The sequence below is a fragment of the Pristis pectinata genome, chromosome 5 (genome assembly GCF_009764475.1).
Source record: "Pristis pectinata isolate sPriPec2 chromosome 5, sPriPec2.1.pri, whole genome shotgun sequence".
Classification (NCBI taxonomy): Eukaryota; Metazoa; Chordata; class Chondrichthyes; order Rhinopristiformes; family Pristidae; genus Pristis; species Pristis pectinata.
This window is the reverse complement of record NC_067409.1, coordinates 18,037,993-18,060,056: the sequence shown is the minus strand read 5'-3', so window position 1 is coordinate 18,060,056 and position 22,064 is coordinate 18,037,993. Positions and strand designations below refer to the sequence as shown.

The following is a 22,064-nucleotide window of genomic DNA, read 5'->3' as shown; positions in this document are numbered from 1 at the left end:
TCTGCCAATGATGTGTAATTAGAGGGTCAATGCTGGGGATGTTGGTCTGGGAGTGGATGCTGCTGCTGGTTGGCTAATCCTGCCTGTGGATTTGGAGGATATTATAGAAACTACAGAGGTGCTTTCTTGCCAGTGCTTTGAAATGCATGCTGTGTGTAGCCTATGTATCAGTGTGCAGAAAAGTGGGTCACTGCTGTCCTGTAGACCATGAGTTTTGGGTCATGATTGAGGGAATTCCACACAATTCTTTTCTCAGATGACTAAATGCTGTGCTGGCACACTAGAGGTGGTAAATTTCGTCATTACTTTTGCTTAGAGGTGGCTCCTGAGATGTAGGTGGTCTACATATTCCTGGGCCTTGCCTTGGACCTTCATTGTCAGAAGGATCTTTATTTTCATGTACTGTTCCAAATCATAGACATGTTCACTGAAGCCACCTGCACAGTCAGTGTGAAGAGAGCAAAGGTTCAAAATAATAAACTTCTAGGTTAGCAGAATTCAAAGTTCATGAAAATGAAGAAAATTATCCAATTTTACATTAAATTTCCTTTGATTATAAAATGTACATTCTTGTGTTAAAGACAAATAAATTACCTATAGACGTATATTCATAATTTCAGGAGAGCTACTTAAATAGCCACATTGAACACAACAAAGTCTACTAAGAAGGTCTGAGTTTCAGCCCCACTCCTAGGTGCTGATTAAAGGTCTGTGCTCCTGGCTTTAGGAGGATTCATGGAACAGGAGTTTGCCTAACATCTCCCAACAATAAGTACAAGGTGGCACTGGAACATGGTGACTTGTTGCAAGCTGTTCTCTGCAGAGCTACTCATTATTTCTACTGGTGTCATTTTACTCTTCTAAATTTATTATTTTTACCCTGTACTACCTCAATGCAATGTGTAATGAATTGATCTGTACAAACAGTATGCAAGGCAAGTTTTTCACTGTACCTCAGTACAAGTGACAATAATAAACCGATACCATACTAAATTAATACTACTCTTTACTTTCAAAATGCTAATGCCACCTAGTAGCTGTGCCTGAGGCTGACAACTAAGTTGGTAAACTTGAATGCTGTTGCTTTGTGCCAGCCTTCCTTTCTTGTTCTTGCCTTTGCCTCCATGTGAAGACCCACAATAACAACTCTTATTACCTTCAAGATCAGCAGCAATTCTGAGTAATTTGGGGTATGACAACATGGGTCAAATTATTGGATGAGCAATCTGAATCCTAGCTCATCAATCAAGGGTCACAAGTTCAAATCCCATCATGGAATCATAGTTATGCAACATAGAAGCAGGCCCTTTGGCCCAAGTCGTCCATGCTGACCAAGTTGTCAACTTGAGCTTGTTCTGTTTCCCTGCGTTTTGTCTCGTACCCTCTAAACCTTTCCTATCCACATACCTGTCTAAATGTCTCTTAAACAATATAACTGTACTTGCCTCTACCCCTTCCTCTGGCAGCTCATTTCATATATTCACCACCCTCTGATCCCTTTTAAATCTTTCACCTCACCTTAAACCTATGCCCTCTAGTTTTAGACTCCCCCTACTCTGGGGGGGGGGGGGGGAGAGAAGACTATAACAATTCACCTTACCTAGCCCTTCATGATTTTATAAACCTTTAAGGTCACCCCTGAGCCTCCCTATGCTCCAGGGGAAAAATGTCCCAACCTATCCGGTCTCTCCTTGTAGCTCAAGCCCTCTAGTCCAAGCATCATCCTTGTGAATCTTTTCTGCACCTTTTCCAGCTTAATGACATCCTTCCTATACCCAGGCAACCAGAAATGCACACAGTATTTCATGCAGTCTCATCAGTGTCTAGTACAACTGTATATGGGGTTAGGGAATTAACATGACAATTGGGGAATTAAATTCAAATGGTTTAACAAATCTGGAATTCTTAGAAAGGACCGTCTTAGTCATGGTAACCACTAAACACCTGGATTGTCACAAAGAACCATTTTGGTTTTGTCCTTCAGGGAAGGAAATCTGCCATCCTTGCCTAGTCTGGACAGTAGATGACTCCTGAAAGAATAAAAAAATAAGTTTGTCCTTGTTAGAAGTGCTGGCATTATGAATGGACTTCCCTGATTCTAGGTCACCACCTTGTATTTTGTTCCCTAAAGACTGGTAGTGTTTGCTGTGACTCTAGTTGCTAGATTATTGAGTCTTTAGTTTATATTTGGATAAAGCTTATTGTAATTTGCTGGTATCCTGCTGTGATTAATCTTGTCAGATTTTTATTTTATTTCATGCCCCCACCCTCCAACTGCTTCCACTTTGAACTTAACAAGCAATTTGAAGAATTTGATAGTCATTTACTTTATTTATGTACATATCACTCTTAGCTTAAAGAATTTTCCTAAATACTGAAACCAAATTATTTTGTCTTTGCACCTCATTAGTATTGTATGCATCCCTGCTGTTTTGTTTGTTGTTCTGCTGTTTTTATAGAATTTCTGGTTTATCATAATGTTTAATCTTCTAGTTCTTACATAAATTGTTTAGTTAACCTTCCGTGCAAATCTACTGCTGTGTTATAGTCTTAAAATTGAACTTTAGACTTCCTGATGCTTGAAAACAAAATTTGGATTACTAATTCAGCAAAGAGCAGACAAAATACTTTTCAGATCCAAAAGGAATTCTGAAATGTGCATTTTAATGAAATGATTGTACAGATGTTGCTGGTTGGCATGACTGTTTGTGTCATAGCATTTGCGTGCATGGTGGTTTTTTTTTTATTATTCTAAGTGCGTTCTACTAGTCCAGGGTTTTCATCGGCAGCTGCATATATTGCAGTGTAATGTTCGGAATGTCCTGTCATTTTTACTTGCCAACTGTGAAACTCAGCTATACCTCCTGTGTTTGTTGGTCTCAAAAGCTTTTTCAAAGTGTTGTGCACTGTGTGGTATTTTTGTTGTTTTGTTCTCTTATTTGTCTACTTTTCCTAATAGTTAGTTGTATATCCTTTCAAAAATTTGTTTTGGATTTAGATTTTTGGTGTGACATTCCACGTCTTAATGCCCTACATAAAAAATTTGGAACCAGGGTGGTTAAGAGAAATAATGTCCCATTATGGATTCACCTACCAAAGAGTAAAGTTTTTGTATTTGCACAGTATTGAATTCCATGATCATCTTCTCATATCTCAATCAAATCACCATCTACCTTTTAAAGAAATTCAACCTGAGCTTATGTACCCTGATTGTATAATTTAACCCTTTAAACTAGTAAATCTAAATTTGTAAATTTGAATATTGAGGTCCAGTGCTTAAAAGTGTGCAGTTTTTGTCCCCTTACCTATGGGGGGGGGGGGGGGGGGGGAGATGGGGGAAGAGAAAGGACATGGTAACATTGGAGGCAGTCCAAAGGAGATTCACCAGGCTAATTGCTGGGAGGAGAGGGTTATTTTATCAATAGAGGCTAGTCAGTTTGGGTCTGTATTTCTTGGAGTTTAGCAGAATGAGGAATAACTTTATTCAAACACATGATCCTAAGGAGGCTCAACAGGGTAAATGTTGAAATATTTTCGTGAGTAGGAGATCAGCAATCTGAGTTGTCCCCACAGAAAAGGGACTGGTTATTCAAAACTGAGGTGTGTAGAAATTTCTTGAGGGTAGTGAATCTCTGGAATTCTCTGCCTCTGTGGGTGGTGGTGGTGGCTAAATCATAAGATATATTTAAGGTGGAGATAGATAAATATTTGAAAGATCGACAGAGTAAGGATTATGGGGAACTGGCACAGGAGTTGAGGACAGCCATGATCATATTAAATGGCAGGGCAGGCTTTAGAGGTCTGATGGTCTATTCCTGCTTACATTTTCTTGTACATTCTTGTGAATGCTGTACTCCAGACTTTTTAGTCTTGCCAATTAGGTAAAATATTGCCAGGTCTTTTGTAAATCCAAAGTGGATGATCGTGTACTTCTGCACTTTGAATGTAGTTTTATCTTAATTTTGCCTACTTATTTAATCTGTCTGCATTGGTTTGTTGACAACATTGTGCTCCAACATGCCTTGTTTACTTTTTGTGCTAACTTAGTGTCATCTGATTCACTCTGGTTGAATATGAGGAAATAGCCTGTACAAGCAGATTTTTAGAAGTATGTTTTCAATTGTTGATTGAAGAAACTGTTACAACCTGTATTCTGCAGTGTCTTGATTCGCAGTTTGCTTGGATCCTGAAAGCTGGTTGAAGACCTACATGTAAACAAGCAAAAAGTAAATATCTAGGAAAGGAAATTTGTTAACCTTTCTATTCTGCCTAGTTTTAACCTTCAACCTGCAACACAGACTAATTCTTTTCAAGTTTCTGAAATGGTTGAAATGGCTGATTAATGAAGGATAAACAAAGCAAACCTCCCATGAACAAATTTTTAAAATAAAAGGCCCCAAAAAGCTGCAACTTAGTTTATAAACAGGTCTATGAAATATCTACAAAAAGTAAAACAGTCACCATACAATTAGACTTTAGGCAGATTTGGTAGAATGGTTCCATGTGAAGATAAGAATTTTGTTTAAAAGTTACATATTTTCAATTGTTTTAAGCAGTTTAGTATTTCACACTTGCTTAAGTTCTTTCTGCATGATAATTTGTATTGTCAACAGATGAACCAAGTTATCACAATCTCCTAGTACTTGAGGTAGTTTTCTGTTGAGTGGGGGCATTGGGATATGGAGTCATGTTGTGGAAATGGAACTGAAGTGCAGATTTTTAAAGAAAAGGATATCAAGAATTGGGTAATGATAGTTTCACTTGTGGTTACCCTGTAAGGTGTTACTAAAATTGTCCTGACACCTGAATTATGTCAGTTGCATTATATTTTAAGTTTCATGGTAGAAACACTCATGGTGGCACTTGTACAAACTCCAGTTTTGTTATTTAGTTAACAGTCAGGAAGAACACAGTAGCATGTTTGAGGACAAATACTGCATTTGCAGTTAGCAAAGTACAACATATGGCTGTTTCCTGGTAACCCAGTCACGTTCATTAAAATCCCAGAGATGTGCAATAATGTTCAAGTAACTACATATGGATATTTGCAATTGATGTACAACCTACAGCTGTCCAGGATCTTTGCTGTCCTCCAATTCTGGCCTCTTGCCCACTTTATATTTTCACTGTTTAGTTACTGTGAACTCAGCTGTCTAGCTTTAAGCTCTAGAATTCCTTCCATAAGCCTCTATTCTCTTCCTTTTAAAGTCTTAAAACTGACTACTTTTACCAAGCTTTAGATCATTTAATGTCTCGAAGTGGCATTTGCTGATGTACTACATTAACTTTATCACCCCAGTGATTTGGAAGCAAAGTCTACATCGATACTACTGTGCAATGTGGAAGAAGTAATGTACTTTCAAGCTGTGCCTTTTTAAAAACACTGAAATCCAATGACACCATTTCAAATAAAGCAGAGGAGTTTCTCCTTGGTGTTCTGCTCAACATTTATCTTCCAGTCTGTAGCACTGAAACACATTTTTGGTTATCGTCAGCTTGCTTAGTGAAAGTTACTGTAATACCAAAGTAATTGCACTTAAAGCATTTAGGGGTTGCCTATATTTAAAAAAAAACTTCAGGACGTCAGTAACGTGATTCCATTTGAACACATGCAGAGGAGACATGAGAATGCTACCAGAAATTAGCTGAGGGAATGATGGATAAGCTAGGCTTGCCTTCTTGGGAATAGAAAAGGCAGAGGGGAAATTGAATTAAGTTGTATAAAATTGAAGGATCTGGAAAGCAACTATTTCCCTTGGCTATGGGGTTAAAAACCAAGGGTATGACCTTAAGATAATTGGTGGAAGGATTAGGAGGAAGATAACGAAACAGTTTTTTGCTCAGAAGGTTAGAGATGCCTCGAACTCCCAACCAGGAGGCTGTTGGAAGCATTAACCTGTGGCATGTTGTAAAAATGTGGACCACAGTCTGCAGGGCTACAGATCAATTGGTGGAAGGTGAGATTAGGTTAGAAAGTTCTTTTTCAGCTAGCAGGAACATAGTGGGTGGATTGGTGACCTGTGTCATAAACTTTCTAGGCTGCTATGATTCTATAAATGATGCTATATCATTGGTGCTAGATCAATTCCTTCTGATAATTGGAAAAGAAACTGAGAATAGGGAAGTTCATGAATAAAATAGTATGTGTAAATTGGAGTCCTGCAATTTGGTTCAATTGATTTATTTAAGTGTACAACTAAGTGGTATTCGCTATAATTCCCAGATATTATCTGTCTCACTGCATTGTGGAAACTAGTGATAGGGTGCCTTCATTTGCATGTCAGCCTAGAATAAAATTGCAACAGATTACTACGTGCAGATTTGTGTAAAATAAGTTTGTCTGCTTCATCAGGCATTTTATCAGACTGCACAGATGTAGTATTTTACTCAGTGTCAAACTTTTACTGTTTGTACAATTTGAGCTAAGTTACAAATTTAAAATGAAGCAAAAACTTTTGATTTTTGTGATATTCCATCTGAAACTGCTTGGCACTGCTGTCATGTTTACTTTCTTGATGCCCACAAATAATCCTGATCCTTTGATTCAGTATTTAAAATTTGTTGCATATTACTTTAATAAGAATTGAGAACAAGGAATGGGTAGTAGAAATTGCATAGATGTGGCACGTTGGCTAAATTTGCAAACTTTCTTCTGGCTGTCACATTCAATTTTTTTCCATGAGATCTGTACCACTGGCAAAGTTTGCATTTAGTTTCAAAATCCTAATTCCCTTTGGTGGCTGACTACTTAAACTACTTTAACTTTTGTATAAGCATTCCTACAATGTACAATAAGCACTACTAGGATTTTCGCACAGTAAGTTTAAAGAAGTGGTGTTTTAAAGTTAGGTTGGTATTTAACTTGGAAGGGAACTTGAGGGGATGCTATTCCTATGCACTTGCTGCCCTTAATTATCTACAATGAGCATATAGAACAGTACAGGAACAGGCCCTTCAGCTTACCATGTCTGTGCTGACCATAGTGCCAATCTGAACTAATTCCATCTGCTTGCATGTAGTTCTATTCTGCTATTCCCTACCTGTTCATGTGCCTGTCTAAATGCCTCTGAAACATTGCTATCGTATCTGCTTCCACCACCTCTCGGTGGTGCCTTCCAGCCACCTACCACTGTTTTAAAAAAAACTTGCCTTGTAGATCTCCTTCCAGACTTTCCCCTCTCACTTTAAAACTGTTCCCTCTAGTATTTGACATTTCTACTCTGGTGGGGATGGAGTTCTATCTACCTTCTCTGCCTATTGTATACACTTCTATCAGGCCACCTCTCAGCCTTCGACACTCCAGAGAAAACAATCCCAGTTTGTCCAACCACCTCTTGTACATAATTCATTCCAGTCCAGGCAACATACTGGTAAACCTTGTGTGCACTCTCTTCAAAGCCTCCACATCCTTCCTATAGTGTGGTGGCAAGAACTGCACACAATACTTCAAATGTAGCCTAACTGAAATTTTGTGCGGCTGCAACATGACTTGTTAACTTTTATATTCAATGCCCTGAATGATGAACGCATGCATGCCATATGCCACCTTTGCAACTATATCCATTTGTGTTGGCATTTTCAGGGAGCTATGGTCTTTGCACCCCAAGATGCCTCTGTACATCAATGCTCCTAAGGGTCCTACCACTGATTCAATACTTCCCTCTTTGATTTGACCTCCCAAAGTTCATCACATAGAAACAAAAAACCTACAGCACAATTCAGGCCCTTCAGCCCAGAAAGCTGTGCTGTGCATGTCCCTACCTTAGAAATTACTGGGCTTACCCATAGCCCTCTTTCTCAGCTCCACGTACCTATCCAAAAGTCTCTTAAAAGACCCTATCATATCCGCCTCCACCACTGTTGCCGGCAGCCCATTCCACGCACTCACCACTGAGTTTAAAAAAAAACTTACCCCTGACATCTCTATACCTACTTCCTAGCACCTTAAACCTGTGTCTTCTTGTGGCAACTGTTTCAATCCTGGGAAATAGCCTCTAACTGTCCACACGATCAATGCCTCTCATCATCTTGTACACCTCAGGTCCCCCCTCATCCTCCGTCGCTCCAAGGAGAAAAGGCCGAGTTCCCTCAACCTGTTTTCATAAGGCATGCTCCCCAATCCAGGTAGCATCCTTGTAAATTTCCTCCGCACCCTTTCTGTGGCTTCCACATCCTTCCTGTAGTGAAGTGACCAGAACTGAGCACAGTACTCCAAGTGGGGTCTAACCAGGGTCCTATATAGCTGCAACATTACCTCTCTGCTCTTAAATTCAATTCCCCGTTTGAAGGACAATACACCATATGCCACCTTAACCACAGAGTCAACCTGTGCAGCTGCTTTGAGTGCCCTATGGACTCGGACCCCAAGATCCCTCTGATCCTCCATACTGCCAAGAGCCTTACTATATACTATACTTAATATATATATTACTTAATACTATATTCTGCCATCATATTTGACCTACCAAAGTGAACCACTTCACACTTATCTGCGTTGAACTGCATCTGCCACTTCTCAGCCCAACTCTGCATCCTATGTCCCTCTGTAACCCCTGACAGCCCTCCAAACTATCCACAACACCTCCCACCTTTGTCATCAGCAAACTTACTAACCCATCCTTCCACTTCCTCATCCAGGTAGTTTTATAAAGATCAGAGTAAGGGTCCCAGAACAGATCCCTTTGAGGTACGCCACTGGTCACCGACCTCCATGCAGAATATGACCTGTCAACAACCACTCTTTGCATTCTGCAGGCCAGCCAGTTCTGGATCCACATTGTAATGTCCCCTTGGATCCCATGCCTCCTTACTTTCTCAATAAGCCTTGCATGGGGTACCTTATCAAATGCCTCGCTGAAATCCATATATGCTACATCTACTGCTCTCCCTTCAATGTGTTTAGTCACATCCTCAAAAAAAATTCAATCAGGCTCGTAAGGCAGGACCTGCCCTTGACAAAGCTATGCTGACTATTCCTAATAGGCAGTTCGCAATTGTCCAGATTATACTCCATCTGCCCAAATTTTCATGCCTGGGTGACAGATGGTAGATGAGAGAGCTCCTGCAAAAATAATTGGTTAACTACTATTGTGCATTTAGAAGATGATGTAAACTGCAGCCATGGTGCATTGCCCCTGGAAGGAGCGAACATGTAGGCTGTTGGATAAGATACTGACTGTTTTACTCTGGATGGTGGTGTTTCTTGTTGGCAGTCCTTGAGGCAAATGGTGAGTATTTCATCACACACGGCTTATGGCTTGGGAAGGCAGGAGGTGAATTCCAGTGTCTGACTGACCTCTATAGCCACAGCATTTGTGAGTGGCTGATTCAGTTAAATTATTTATTAAAGGTGATCTGAGAGGCTACTCCAAGAAGATTTGGTGATGGTGGTGAATGCCCAACAATTACAAACTACTTGGTACTGATTTATGAAATTAGGAATGTCAGTCAAAAATTTGCATTTGATTCACACTGCTTCACTATTGTTATGGTTATTATGATTTCAGTATGATACCAAATTTGGTCAATTGTTGCCTTTATATCTAGGGTATTTGCTCTCGTCTGTATTCTGGAATTCTGTACCTCTGTTCCAAACACAAAGGAAATGAGGTCTGGAGACAAGCAGTCCTGCTGGAGCCTAAAATGAGTATTAGTGAGCACATCAATGGCTTTTAAGTGCAGCTTGTTGATTAAATGTTCCATTACTTTATTGCGTGAGGGAGGTTTGTAGGAGTGGTAATTGAACAGTATGGATTTGTCCTGTTCTTTGTCCTTGCTTCACCAGATATGCTTGCCTGCAGTTTGGTGTTGGAAAAACCTGGTTAGTTTTCCAGGTTGTTGGACAAATGCCAGTATAACACTTGTATTGGAATAGCTTGGTTAGAGAGATTGTTATATTCTCTCTTCCTCCCCCACCCACCCTTGCTTTTACACAACTGTCCTACCTCTTCACACACCTCTCCCAATGCTCCCTCTGGATTTCCTTTTCAGAAGGTAAAATATGGTAGATGCTAAAAATCAAAACTAAAAACAGATAGCAGAAATGCACAGCAAGTTAAGATGCATCGATGGGGAAAATGATCAATGATTCAAAAGACCTTGTGTCAGAAATGGAAAAGTAGAGTCGGTAGGTTTTTTAAACCAACAACTGGCAGGGAGAGCTAGTGAGTGGAGAGAAGAGGAAATGAAAGGCCCACAATTAGGGTGGAAGGCAGGCCCAGTCTAGATAATGGCATCAGATAAAATGAATGCAGTGAGACAAGTGGAAAAATGAAAAGATGGATCTTGAAGGCAACAACATGCCATATTGTTGGTCAGTCGTTCTTTGTCTTCCCCAGATATCCTTGTATTTTGTCCCTATTTCTCAGTCTTAAAGTGCATCTGTTTAATATTAGACATTTTTATTGTCTATTATGTTGTTGCCAGGTTATCCTTTCTGCTGTGGAGCCAAGGTGAAATATGTTTACAAAGGCCTCTGCTTTTAAGTCTTTTTTTAAAACAAATGTTAGACCTGGAGCAGTAAAATCCTAGTACTAGTACTGTGACCCATAATGTACAAGTTGATTTATCTTTTTGCATTTGTAGAAAATTAATCCTGCTTATGTAGCTGAGATGATGGAAATAACATCAAAGGATTAGTTTGTAGTTTTGTTTATGCCCATGTGCTCAATAATTTAATGAATGTGTATACTGTTGATTAGTCCCATTGTAAATACACTCCATCCTGGATGAGTGAGTCCCAAGTTTTTCACATAACTGATCACCTCCAATGTGTGGTGTCCTTGCTTCACCAGATATGCTTGCCTGCGATTTGGTTGATTTTTAAACTTTGCTATTGATTTTTAACTTTGCTTTGCGTAAAATCACACATTGTTTAAGAAATGTACATCATTCAAAAAAAAGTCGTATAGGAGGGGGAGAGATCATGGAAGATGGTGAGTCCAGGGAAGAGAACAGTGATGTCCTGAACCATATAAACATCACAAAAGTGGTGTTACTGGTCTTGAAGCACAAAGGTGCATAAATCCCAGGGGGCTGACCAAGTGTATCCCAGGACATTGTGGGAAGAAATTGATGGGGTGGCAGAGATTTTTGTATTTTAATTAGCCACATTGAGGTACTGGAAGACTGGAGGGTGGTTAATTTTGTGCCTATATTTAAGAAGGGCTGCAAGGACAAGCTAGGGAGCTACAGACTGGTGAACCTAACATCAGTGGTGGGAAAGTTACTGGAGGGGATTCTGAGAGACAGGATCTATCTGCATTTGGAAAGGCAAGGACTGGTTAGGAATAGTCAGCATAGCTTTGTGTGTGGGAAATAATGTCTCAGGAATGTGGTGTTTTTTTTTTAAAAAGAGATGGCCAACAGATCTGAGGCCAGGCAGGGTTGATGTTGTCTACATGGACTTTAGTGAGGCCTTTGAGAAGGTTCTGCATGGTAGGCTGGTCCAGAAGGTGAGATTGTATAGGATCCAGGGCTAGCTAGCCAATTGAATACAACACTGGCTTGGTGGTTGGAGTCAGCGGCTGGTAGTGGAGGGTTGTTTTTCCAGTTGAGGCCTGTGACCAGTGGTGTGCTACAATAATCAGTGCTGGGTCCTGTTTGTTAAATAATGATTTGGATGAGAATGTAGGTGATGTGGTTTGTAAGTTTGTGGATGACACCAAAATTGGTGGTATAGTAGACAGAAGGTTGTCGAAAGTTGCAGCAGGTTTTAGATGAACTGGGGATGTGGGCAAGGGAATGACAGATGGAATTAAACTCAGCTGAATACAAAATGATGCATTTTGGCAAGACGTAAACAGTGAATGGCAGGCCCTGGGGTGTTGTAGGACAGAGACCTAAGAGTACAAGTACATAATTGAAAGTGGCAATACAGTTAAACAGTGGTGAAGGCAGCATATGGCATACCTGCCTTCATTGGTTAGGGCACTGAGTGCAAGAGTTAAGATGTCATGTTACAGCTGTATAGGACATTGAGACTGCACTTGGAGTATTGTGCCATTCTGGTCACCATACTATAGGAAGGATGCGATTATGCTGGAGAGGGTGCAGAAAAGATTCACGAGGATGTTGGGACTAGAAAGCTTGCGTTACAAGGAGGGACTGGTTAGGCTGGGACTGTTTTCCCTGGAACATAGGAGGATGATGGGTGACATTATAGAGGTGTATAAGTCATGAGGGGCATAGGTAAGATGGGTGGTCAGTCTTCCCCCCAGGGTAGAGGAGTCAAAAACTAGAGGGGAAAGATTTAAAGGACACCTGAGCAGCAAGCTTTCACAGTGGTTATATAGAATGAACTGCAAGTGGAAGTGGCAGAGGTGGGTACAATCACAATGTTAAGATGAATATGGACCAAATGTGGACAAACAGAAGCTAAAGTAGGCAACTTGGTTGGCATGGACAAGTTGTACTGAAGGTCCTGTTCCTGTGCTGCACAACTCTAGGAAGGAAATGCTGACTTAAAAGGAGAGAGGGTTGAGATAAGCAGGTATTGATACTACAGCAAGACAAAGATGGGATGGTGGGGTGGGTGAGTGGTGGAAGAGTAAAATTATTATAGTGAAAGCCATACAAGAGTTTATATATTTTTGAACAGTCCATTTATTGGACTCCATAAAATTTTTATTTGGGATGTCTGTCATGGCTCAAGGTAGTACTGTTGCATCCCATATAGATGGCTTTGTGCTTAATCCTCATTATGGAAGTCTAAGTGGTGAGGGACTCCTGTGTAGTCAGACAAGCTGGCATTTGACACAGGTCTTGACCCTATCTGTTCACTTGGCTAGACCTATTTGAAGGAGGAACATTTACCTCCTTGTCCTGGCCAATATTTACCTATTCACTAACATTATCTGGTCACTACTTTAATGTTTCTGGTAACTTAGAATTGAAGTTGCCAAATTTTACACTAACTTTATAGCAGTACCTTTCTTTCAACATATTGGCTTAAAACATTTTGGATCTGCTTAAAATCAGGAAAGATGCTTTTTTTGTTAGTGCTTTAATATATTGTTATTCAAAGGGCCTTTTCATTTTTAATATACAAGTATGTATTTTTGTAGTTTCTATCCAGAATAAGTATAATGAAGCTGTGAAATATTCCTTTGCTTGCCAGCCTCTAGGGAAAACCCAGGTAAGTTTGGAGAAATTAGTTCTTGGAAGTTTCACAGAGTCTAGGGCTGAAGAGGCTCAAACATTCTATGTAGGATTGGAAAAGCCACCTTAACTCCATCTGATGGTGTAACAGCAATTAAGAAAGCACTGAGGCCTCTTCAGCTTTCTGATCCTTTCTATGAAGGCCTTTGTGGCTGGAGCAAGCCTGGCTCAAAAATTACATCTTGCTCTTCTGACAGGCCTGAATTAAGGAGGCCAAAAGCTGTGGGCAAGCAGCTTAATTACTGGAAGCTGCTGTTAAATTTGCAATAGTGATTCTGAGCAGCTTTGAGTTGTAACCTGAAGTATTTGAACAGCGTACCTGCCTGTTTATGCTTCATAATTAGAGGAGGTACTGTTTCCATAAGTAAAGAGGAGATGCTCACTGCCTTGGTAAGAAAAGTAGATAATTCCCCAGGACCAGTGGGATTGGTCCTAGGCTGCTATGGGAGGCAAGGAAAGATTGGTGGGGTCCAAGATGAGATTTTTTAAATCTTTGCTGGACACAAGTGAGGTACCAGAAGACTGGAGGACAGGAAACATGTTTTTTTTTTAAAAAGAAAGGCAGGAGGGAAAATCTTGGTAACTATAGATATGAGTCTAACCTCAATGGTAGGGAAGATGCTGGGGGGGAAAAAAAATCTTCAAGGAAGAGAATTAATGATCACTTGGAAAGGTAGGGACAAATCAGTGACAGCCAACATGGCTTTGTCAAGGGCAAATCCTGTCTGGCCAATTCGATAGAATTCTTTGAAGAGGTTACAAAGTATGTCAATGAGGGCAGGACAGTATATGTTTTATAATGGACTTCAGTAAAACCTTCAAGGTTTCACATTGGGAGACTGGTTCAAAAGGTTAGGGCCCATGATCCAGGGCAAGTTGGCAAATGTGGCTTGGCCATAGGAAACAGTGATGATAGAGGGTTGTTTTTGTGATTGGATACCTGTGATTAGTGGTGTCCCTTGCTATTTGTAATATAGTGGAATGATGTGGATGTGGGAGGCAAAAGTCAGTAAGTTCGCAGATGACAGATTGGTACAGTTGATTGTGTGGAATAATGAACTGAAAAATGGCAGATGGGGTGATGCATTTTGGGAGTATTAATGAGGCTAGGATATGTACCATTTTAAGAAGCGTCTAAATGAGCACTTGAATTGCTTAGGCATAGAAGGCTATGGACCAAGTGCTGGAAGATGGGATTAAAATGGAAAGGTGACCACTGTTCGGTGTGATTTGGTCCATAGAACAATACAGGCCCTTCGGCCCACCAAGTTGGGCCAACCTTCAAACCACACCTAAGACTATCTAACCCCTTCCATATATCCCTCTTAAATTCCTCCATATGGTTATCTAACAATCTCCTGAACTTGCCCAACATATCAGCCTCCACCACCACCACCCCCAGCAGTGCATTCCATGCACCAACCACTCTGGGTGGAAAAACCTCCCTGTCTCCTTTGAACTTCCCACCCATTACTTTAAAGCTATGCCCTCTTGTATTGAGCATTGGTGCCCTGGGAAAGAGGTGCTGGCTGTCCACTCTATTCTCTTAATATTTTGTACACCTCCTATCATGTCTCCTCTCATCCTCCTCCTCCAATGAGAACAGCCCTAGCTCCTTTAGTCTCTCCTCGTAATCCATACTCTCTAATCCAGGCAGCATCCTGGTAAATCTCCTCTGCACCCTTTCCAGTGCTTCCACATCCTTCCTATAATGAGGTGTTGTTTCCATGCTGTATGATTCAATGATTCTGTGCCAGGACAGGGAGAGTTAAGATGCCATCTCCTCTTCACAACCTTCATATTATTTTTCTTTCATCACTGTTGGAGGAAGTGTCATATACCATTAGGCCTGTTGTTGATTTTTAGTTGCATTGCATGTGGATTATTTGCCATCTGTAGCTAAGTGGCTTTCTATTGGTTTGAGCAAGGAGCAGGAATTCCTTTCAATAGATCTTTAAGCTGAGTTTGAGACTTGAGTCTCAACTTCTCATGAGATGCAGTTTGGTGAATGTAATTTTTGGGGGGGTGATGGGGGAAGGTGTGCATATATTCTTATCATTGATTTGTTTAATGACCCATCCTGACTTTCTTTAGACAGTGCATGGAGGTTGGAGTTGTTGATTCTTTTTAATCTGATCAAAGACAGGGAACACCCTTCAATTTTCTGAAAATTGGAAATAGGTGAGATTGCAAGCCCTGCTTTGCCTACCCCCTTAACCTTTGTCAGACCATATGTGGTCAATTAACTGAATGTTTACAGTATTCTGTGCCTCAGGGCCACAGATTTCAGATGAGAGATCTGGTATTCTTGTGCGCTCTAGTGGAACATCAAAAAGTGGCCTAACCATTGCAAAAGTGGTAGAAATTGAGAAGTTAACTGCTCCTTGACCTTCAACCATGTTTCCAAAGGTTTAAGTAATAAGTTAAATATTTTCCTTTTGTATCTTTGAAACTTTAATGATTTTTATTTTTTAACAATTCTGCAGATGAGTTGAACTTGCATCAATTTAAATCAACATGCTGAATTATTTATAACTGTCTAATTAATTTTTAATATTTTTAGCCCTGTTGTCTGAAAATGTCATTTTGCAAGTCCGGCTGCTCAGAGGAATAGTTGTCAGCTGAATCTTGGTAATAACACTCAGTCAAGACAAGAGATTGCATTTCAGAGACTTGAACACAAATCAAGATACTGTAGCAATAAAAAAAAAGCAATCTGCTGGAGGAACTCAGCAGGTCAAGCAGCATCTGTGGGGGAAGTGAGGAGGGGGAGGAATTGAAGTTTTGGGTTGAAACAGGACTAGGTAGAGAGGGGAGAAAGCTAGTATAAAGAGGAGAGCTAGAGTGGTGAATTAGGGGCCAGTAGGTGATTGGACTAAGGGGGGGGGGGGGTGGGGGGCATGCAGTTGAAGGACAATGGGCAGATTGAGCCAGGGAGGGGAGTGAGGGGTGTTGGGAGACAGGCAAGTATGGAGGATAGGTGGAGGCAGACAAAGAAGGGGTAGGTGGAGGTGGAGTATTGCTCTGTTGCATGCACCATCTTCCAGATATCATCTTCTGATCACCTACCCCTTGTAAGATCCCATAAAATTCTTCCTAGTATCCATGTTGATATTTATTCCTCTTAACATTAAAACACCATGTTGTCATTACTGTTGCTATTTATGGAATTTATATAGTTGAAAATGGGCTGTAATCTGCTTTGGGATGTTGTGAAGGTGTTTTAAAATGCATGTTTGTTCTAAGGTTGAAATACATTTATTTGGTGCTGTCAAGTTGAGGACTGATCAGCTGGGTCATTATCTGCTCTACTTTGTTGCCTGGTTGAATTCATCTGTATCCCACTTTGTTGCAAGCTTATTAAAATCATTGGCTAGACCACACTTGGAGTATAGTGCAGTTCTGGTCACTCAGCTTTAGGATGTCATTAAGCTGGGAAGGGTGCAGAAAAAGAGGGTGTTCCTAGGACTGGAGAGGTGCTAGTTAGGCTGAGACATTTTTTTCCTAGAATGCAGGAGGCTGTGGGTTGACTTTAGAGGTATACAAAATCATGAGGGGCATCAGGTGAATGGTCAGCCTTTGTTCCCAGGATAGGGGAGTCCAAACCTAAGGGACATATCTCAGTTAAGAGGGGAAGATTTAAAGGGGACCTAAGGGGAAACATTTTCAAAGTGGTGTGTGTGTGTTTGGAAAGCTGTAGAGGCAGGTACAATGTTTAAAAGACTTTTAGACAGTTGCATAGATAGAAAAAGTTGAGGGATAAAAGCCAAAATGCAGCCAAATGGGACTGGCTTGGATAGACCTCTTGGTCAGCATGGACAGGTTGTGCAGGAAAGGTTTACTGGTATGGGGAACTTTATTTGCATGGAAAGGCTGGAGAAACTGGGATAATACTACAAAAAAAATTAAAGGTTAAAAAACATGGTGGTGTACAAAGTAATGAGCAATCTAGACAGTAGATAGAGAGAAGGTGGAAGGGTCAAGAAGTAGATGACAGTGAAAAGTCAAGAGGTTGCTCCTGTAGAGAGCCTGAATGTATTTGAGCCAAGTACCCTTTGCTGTCACTGCTTCATATGAACATAAAACACTACAGCACAGTATAGGCCCTTCAGCCCACAATATTGTGCCAACATTTTATCCTACTCTAAGATTATCTAACCCTTCCCTCCCACATAGACATGAATGATTTAAAAAGGTGGCTATCTAAGAGCCTCTTAAATGTCCCTAATGTATCTGCCCTCACAACCTTGCCAGCAGTGCATTCCACACACCCACCACTTTTTAAAAACTTGACTGACATCCCCCTTATACCTTCCTCCCATCACCTATGTCACCTCATGTTAGCCATTGTCACCCCAGGAAAAAGTCTGACTGTCCACTCTATTGCCTCTTATCATCTTGTACACCTATGAAGTCACCTCTCATCCTCCTCTCCAAAGAGAAGAGCCCTAGCTCACTCAACCTATCCTCATAAGACATGCTCTCCAATCCAGCCAACATCCTGATAAATCTCCTCTGCACCCTATAAAGCTTCACATCCTTTCTAAATGAGGTGACCAGAACTGAAAAATATTCCAAGTGTGGTCTAACCAGAGTTCTATAGAGCCTGCAACATTACCTCACAGCTCTTGAAACTCAATACCCCAACTACTGAAGGCCAACCATCCATATGGCTTCTTAACAACCCTATCACACTGCGTGGCAACCCTTGAGGGATCTACAGACATGGACCCCAAGATCCCTCTGTTCCTCCACACTGCTAAGAGTCCTGCCATTAACCTGTATTCTGCCTTAATTTGATCTCCCAAAGTGCATCACTTCACACTTTTCCAGGTTGAACACCATCTGCCACTCAGCCCAGTTCTGCATTCTATCAATATCCTGTTGTAATCTGCAGCAACCTTCTACACTATCCACAACACCACCAACCTTTAATCATCAACCTTACTAACCACCCTTCCACTTCCTCATCCAGGTCACTTATAAAAAATATAGAGCAGGGGTCCCAGAACCGATCCCTGCAGAACACCACTGGTCACTGACCTGCAGGCAGAATATGCTCAATCTACCATCACCCTCTCTTCTATGGGTGAGCCATTCTGAATCCACACAGCCAAGGTTTCCCTGGATCCCATGCCTTCTGTACTTTCCTGAATGAAGCCTTCCATGAGGAACCTTATCAAACACTCCACTGCTCTACCTTCAATGTAACTTTGTCACATCCTCAAAGATGTCAGTCACGCTCATAAGGCACAACCTGCCCCTCAAAGCTATGTCTGACGTCCCTAATCAGCCTCTGCTCTCTAAATGCCCATAAATCCTGTCTAAGAACCTTCTTCAGTAATTTGCCCACCACTGAAGACTCACTGGGTCTGTAATTCCCAGGGTTTCCCTACTTCCTTAAAGGAACAACATTTGCCACCCACCAATCATCAGCACCACTGTGGCCAGAGAGGATGCAAAGATCATTGCTGAAGGCACAGCAATCTCTTCCCCTAGCTTCCCATAACTTTAGATATATCCCTTCTGGCCCCAGTGACTTATCTATCCTAATGTGTTCCAGCACATCCTCTTTCCTCATCGACATGCCCTGGCATATCAGTCTGTCATACACCATCTCAAACTTCCAGATCTCTCTGGTGAATACAGAAGCAAAGTATTCATTAAGGATCTCCCCTACTCTTCCGGACTCCAGGCACGTTTCCTCCTTATCCCTGATCAGTCCTACCCTCACTCTAGTCATCCTCTATTCTTCAACATACATGTAGAATGCCTTGGTTTTCCTTGATCCTACTCCCCAAGGACTTTCTCATGCCCCCTTCTAGCTCTCACAAGTCCATTCCCAAGCTCCGTCCTGGCTACCTTGCAAACCTCCAGAGCCCTGTCTGATCTTTGCCTTTCTAAACCTCAGGTCAGTGTCTTTCTTCCTCTTGACAAGATATTCCACATCTCGTCAACCAGTTTCTTCACTCTACCATCCTTACCCTGCCCTCAAATGGGACAAAAAAACTTATCCAGAACCCAATGCAAGTATTCTTTAAACAACCTCCACATTTCCACCGTGCACTTCCCCAAGAACATCTGTTCCCAATTTACGCTCCCAAGTTCCTGCCTAATAGCATCATAATTCCCCCTCCCCAGTTAAATACTTTCCCATATCGTCTGCTTCTATCCCTAAGGCTATGATAAAGGTCAAGGAGTTATGGTCACCATCTCCAAAATGCTCTCCCACAGAGATCTGAACCTGATGAGTCTCATTGCCTAGTACCAGGTCCATTATGGCCTCTCCTCTAGTCAGCCTGTCCACACTGTCAGGAATCCTTGTACACACCTAACAAACTCCATCCCATCAATCCCCCTTACACTAAGGTGTCAATCAATATTAGGGAAGTTGACAACAACCCTGTTATTTTTGCACCTCTCATCTGCCTTCCAATATGTTCCTCAGCATCTCTGCTGCTATTGGGAGGTCTGTAGAATACTCCCAATAGTGGTTGTTCCCTTCCTGTTTGACTTCCACCCACACTGACTCAGTGGATGATCCATCTAGGACATCCATCCTTTGTAAAGCTTGACACTGTCCCTGATCAGCAAAGCCACTCCCCCACCTCCTTTCCCTCCACCTATCCCTTTTGAAACATCTAAACCCTGGAATATCCAGCAGCCATTCCTGCCCTTGTGACAGCCAAGTCTCTAATGGCCACCACATCATAGTTCCACATACTTACCCACACTAAGTTCATTAGCCTTGTTCCTGATACTACTTGCATTAAAGTAGACACACGTCAGCCCATCCAACTGACTGCAATTTTCCCCCTTTCAACTGCCTGTCCTTCCTCAGTCTTTCTGCACTCTGCATCTATTTGTACAGTAAATGAACCACTCTGACCTATCACTGGTTCCCATTCCCTCGCCAAACTAGTTTTAAACCCTCTAACAGTTCTAGCAAACCTGCCCACAAGAATATTGGTCCCCCTCCAGTTCGGGTGGAACCCATCCTTTTTGTACCATTTGTTACCTTCCCCAGAAGAGATCCCAATGATAAATTTGAAACCTTGCACCAATTTCTCAGCCATGCATTCATCTACCAAATCCTCCTATTCTTACCCTCACTGGCATATGGCACAGGCAGCAATCCAGAGATTACTACCCTTGAGGTCCTGCTTCTCAGCTTCCTTCCTAACTCCCTATATTCCCTCTTCAGAACCTAGTCTCTTTTCCTACCATGTCATTGGTACCATGACCTCTGGCTGTTTACCCTCCCCCTTTGGAATGCTGTGGACCCAATCAGAGCCATCCCTGACCCTGGCACCAGGGAGGCAACATACTATCTGAGTCTCTTTCAGATCCACAATCTCCTGTCTGCCCCCTGTAGTGTGAAAGGTCATGGCTGTCATGTGACTGACAACGCTGACCCCTCTGGCTGGGAATGAGGCCATTGAGCACACAGCCGAAAGAGACACCACTGTCAAAGGTCTGGCTTGTCGTTGCTGGACCACCTGGATTGGTCCTTGTGAGCACCTTTGCACCTAACTATTGGCCCATTTAAAAACCTTTGTCCTTGCTGGACCATCCAGCAGTATAAGTGCTGCATGTTTGGTTCTTTCTCCCCAAGGATGTTGAGGTAAGCTGTGCACTACTTCAGGGCAGTTAGTTAAGGACTCGAGACCAAAGAGTCAATGTTTGTCCAGAATCAGGGTCAAACATTGTATTGGTTTATTCCTTGATCATTTGTAACCAGTTATTGTGTCGTGCGCACCTCACCCCTGTTGCAATCAGTTCCCATCCATTCTGTCCCCGTGTTTGTCTTTGCAAATAAATTCTCCTTCTTAAAAGGAGAAAGACTTGTCTGAAGCCCTCTGCCTTTAAGACCTGAAAGAACCTTTTCTCACAACAACCCCCTTATTATGGAACCCCCTATTACTACAGCTCTTCTCCCCCTCCCCCCCTCTGCACCACGACCAGGCTCAGTGCCAGAGACCTGGTCACTGCAGTTTCCCTTGGTAGGACATCCCCTACCAACAGTATCTAAAGTGGTATACCTATTATTGAGGGGAACAGCCACAGGGGTACTTTGCACTACCTGTCTATTCTCCATCTTTCTCCTGACAGTCACCCAGCTACATGACTCCTGCGGCCTCAGAGTGACTGCCTCCCTGTAGTTCTTGTCTATGTACTCCTGGATATCCCATGGGAGCCAAAGGTCATCCAGCTACAGCTACAGTTCCCTAACACTGTCTGTAAGGAGTTGTAGCTGGATGCACCTCATGCAGATGTAGTTATCAGGTAGACTGGATGTCTCCCAGACCTCCCACATTTCACAAGCTGAACACACCACTGACCCTGGAGCCATTCTCATTACTCTGCACTACAGGGAACACCAAATCAAAGAAAGAAACTTACCTTTGCCTCTTCTCATCAAAGCCTCTTGAACCAAAGCCTCAGCTCCCCACTCTAACACAGGCCACTACCAAAATGGCCATTCTGCTTATACTTGCTTTATCTTTATTTGCTTGCTGTGATAAACCAATCAGCAGGTAACAATTTGCAAATGTGCCTCGTTTAGACTCTTGCAGGGTGAAACTAGTTCAGGCACAGATTCTATCCTAATTGTGTCAATTCTTAAAAATAACTGGGAGACAAAGGGGCGATGCTCTGTTGTGCAGTCAGCTAGCAAGTTTTGTCGATTTTGCAACATGTTGCATAATTTATTATTAATTCCCTGAGCTGGTTGGCTTATTTTTTTCATACCAGTAACATAGTTAACGTGCCACAAGTTTTGCAATTAAACTAATTGGAATATACCCATCTGGGAGCAATGGTTAGTTGTGAGTTCATTGGGCTGTGTGTGATTTTTGACCTAATTTACTTGGTAGCTGCTTTGTTTGGAAGCATGTACAAAAATG

General features: G+C 41.7%; 1 protein-coding gene and 1 long non-coding RNA gene across 2 annotated transcripts in view; one reads left to right on the top strand and one right to left on the bottom strand.

The window, feature by feature from the left end:
- The window catches only part of esyt2b (extended synaptotagmin-like protein 2b), a 135,912-nt gene that overhangs the window by 26,972 nt on the left and 86,876 nt on the right, over positions 1 to 22,064 (top strand).
- Positions 326 to 21,606, bottom strand: LOC127570427 (uncharacterized). The gene is made up of 3 exons (XR_007956364.1): positions 21,562 to 21,606; positions 4,147 to 4,205; positions 326 to 437 (listed from the first exon to the last, which is right to left on the bottom strand). It is a non-coding gene; the product is annotated as an uncharacterized LOC127570427 (long non-coding RNA).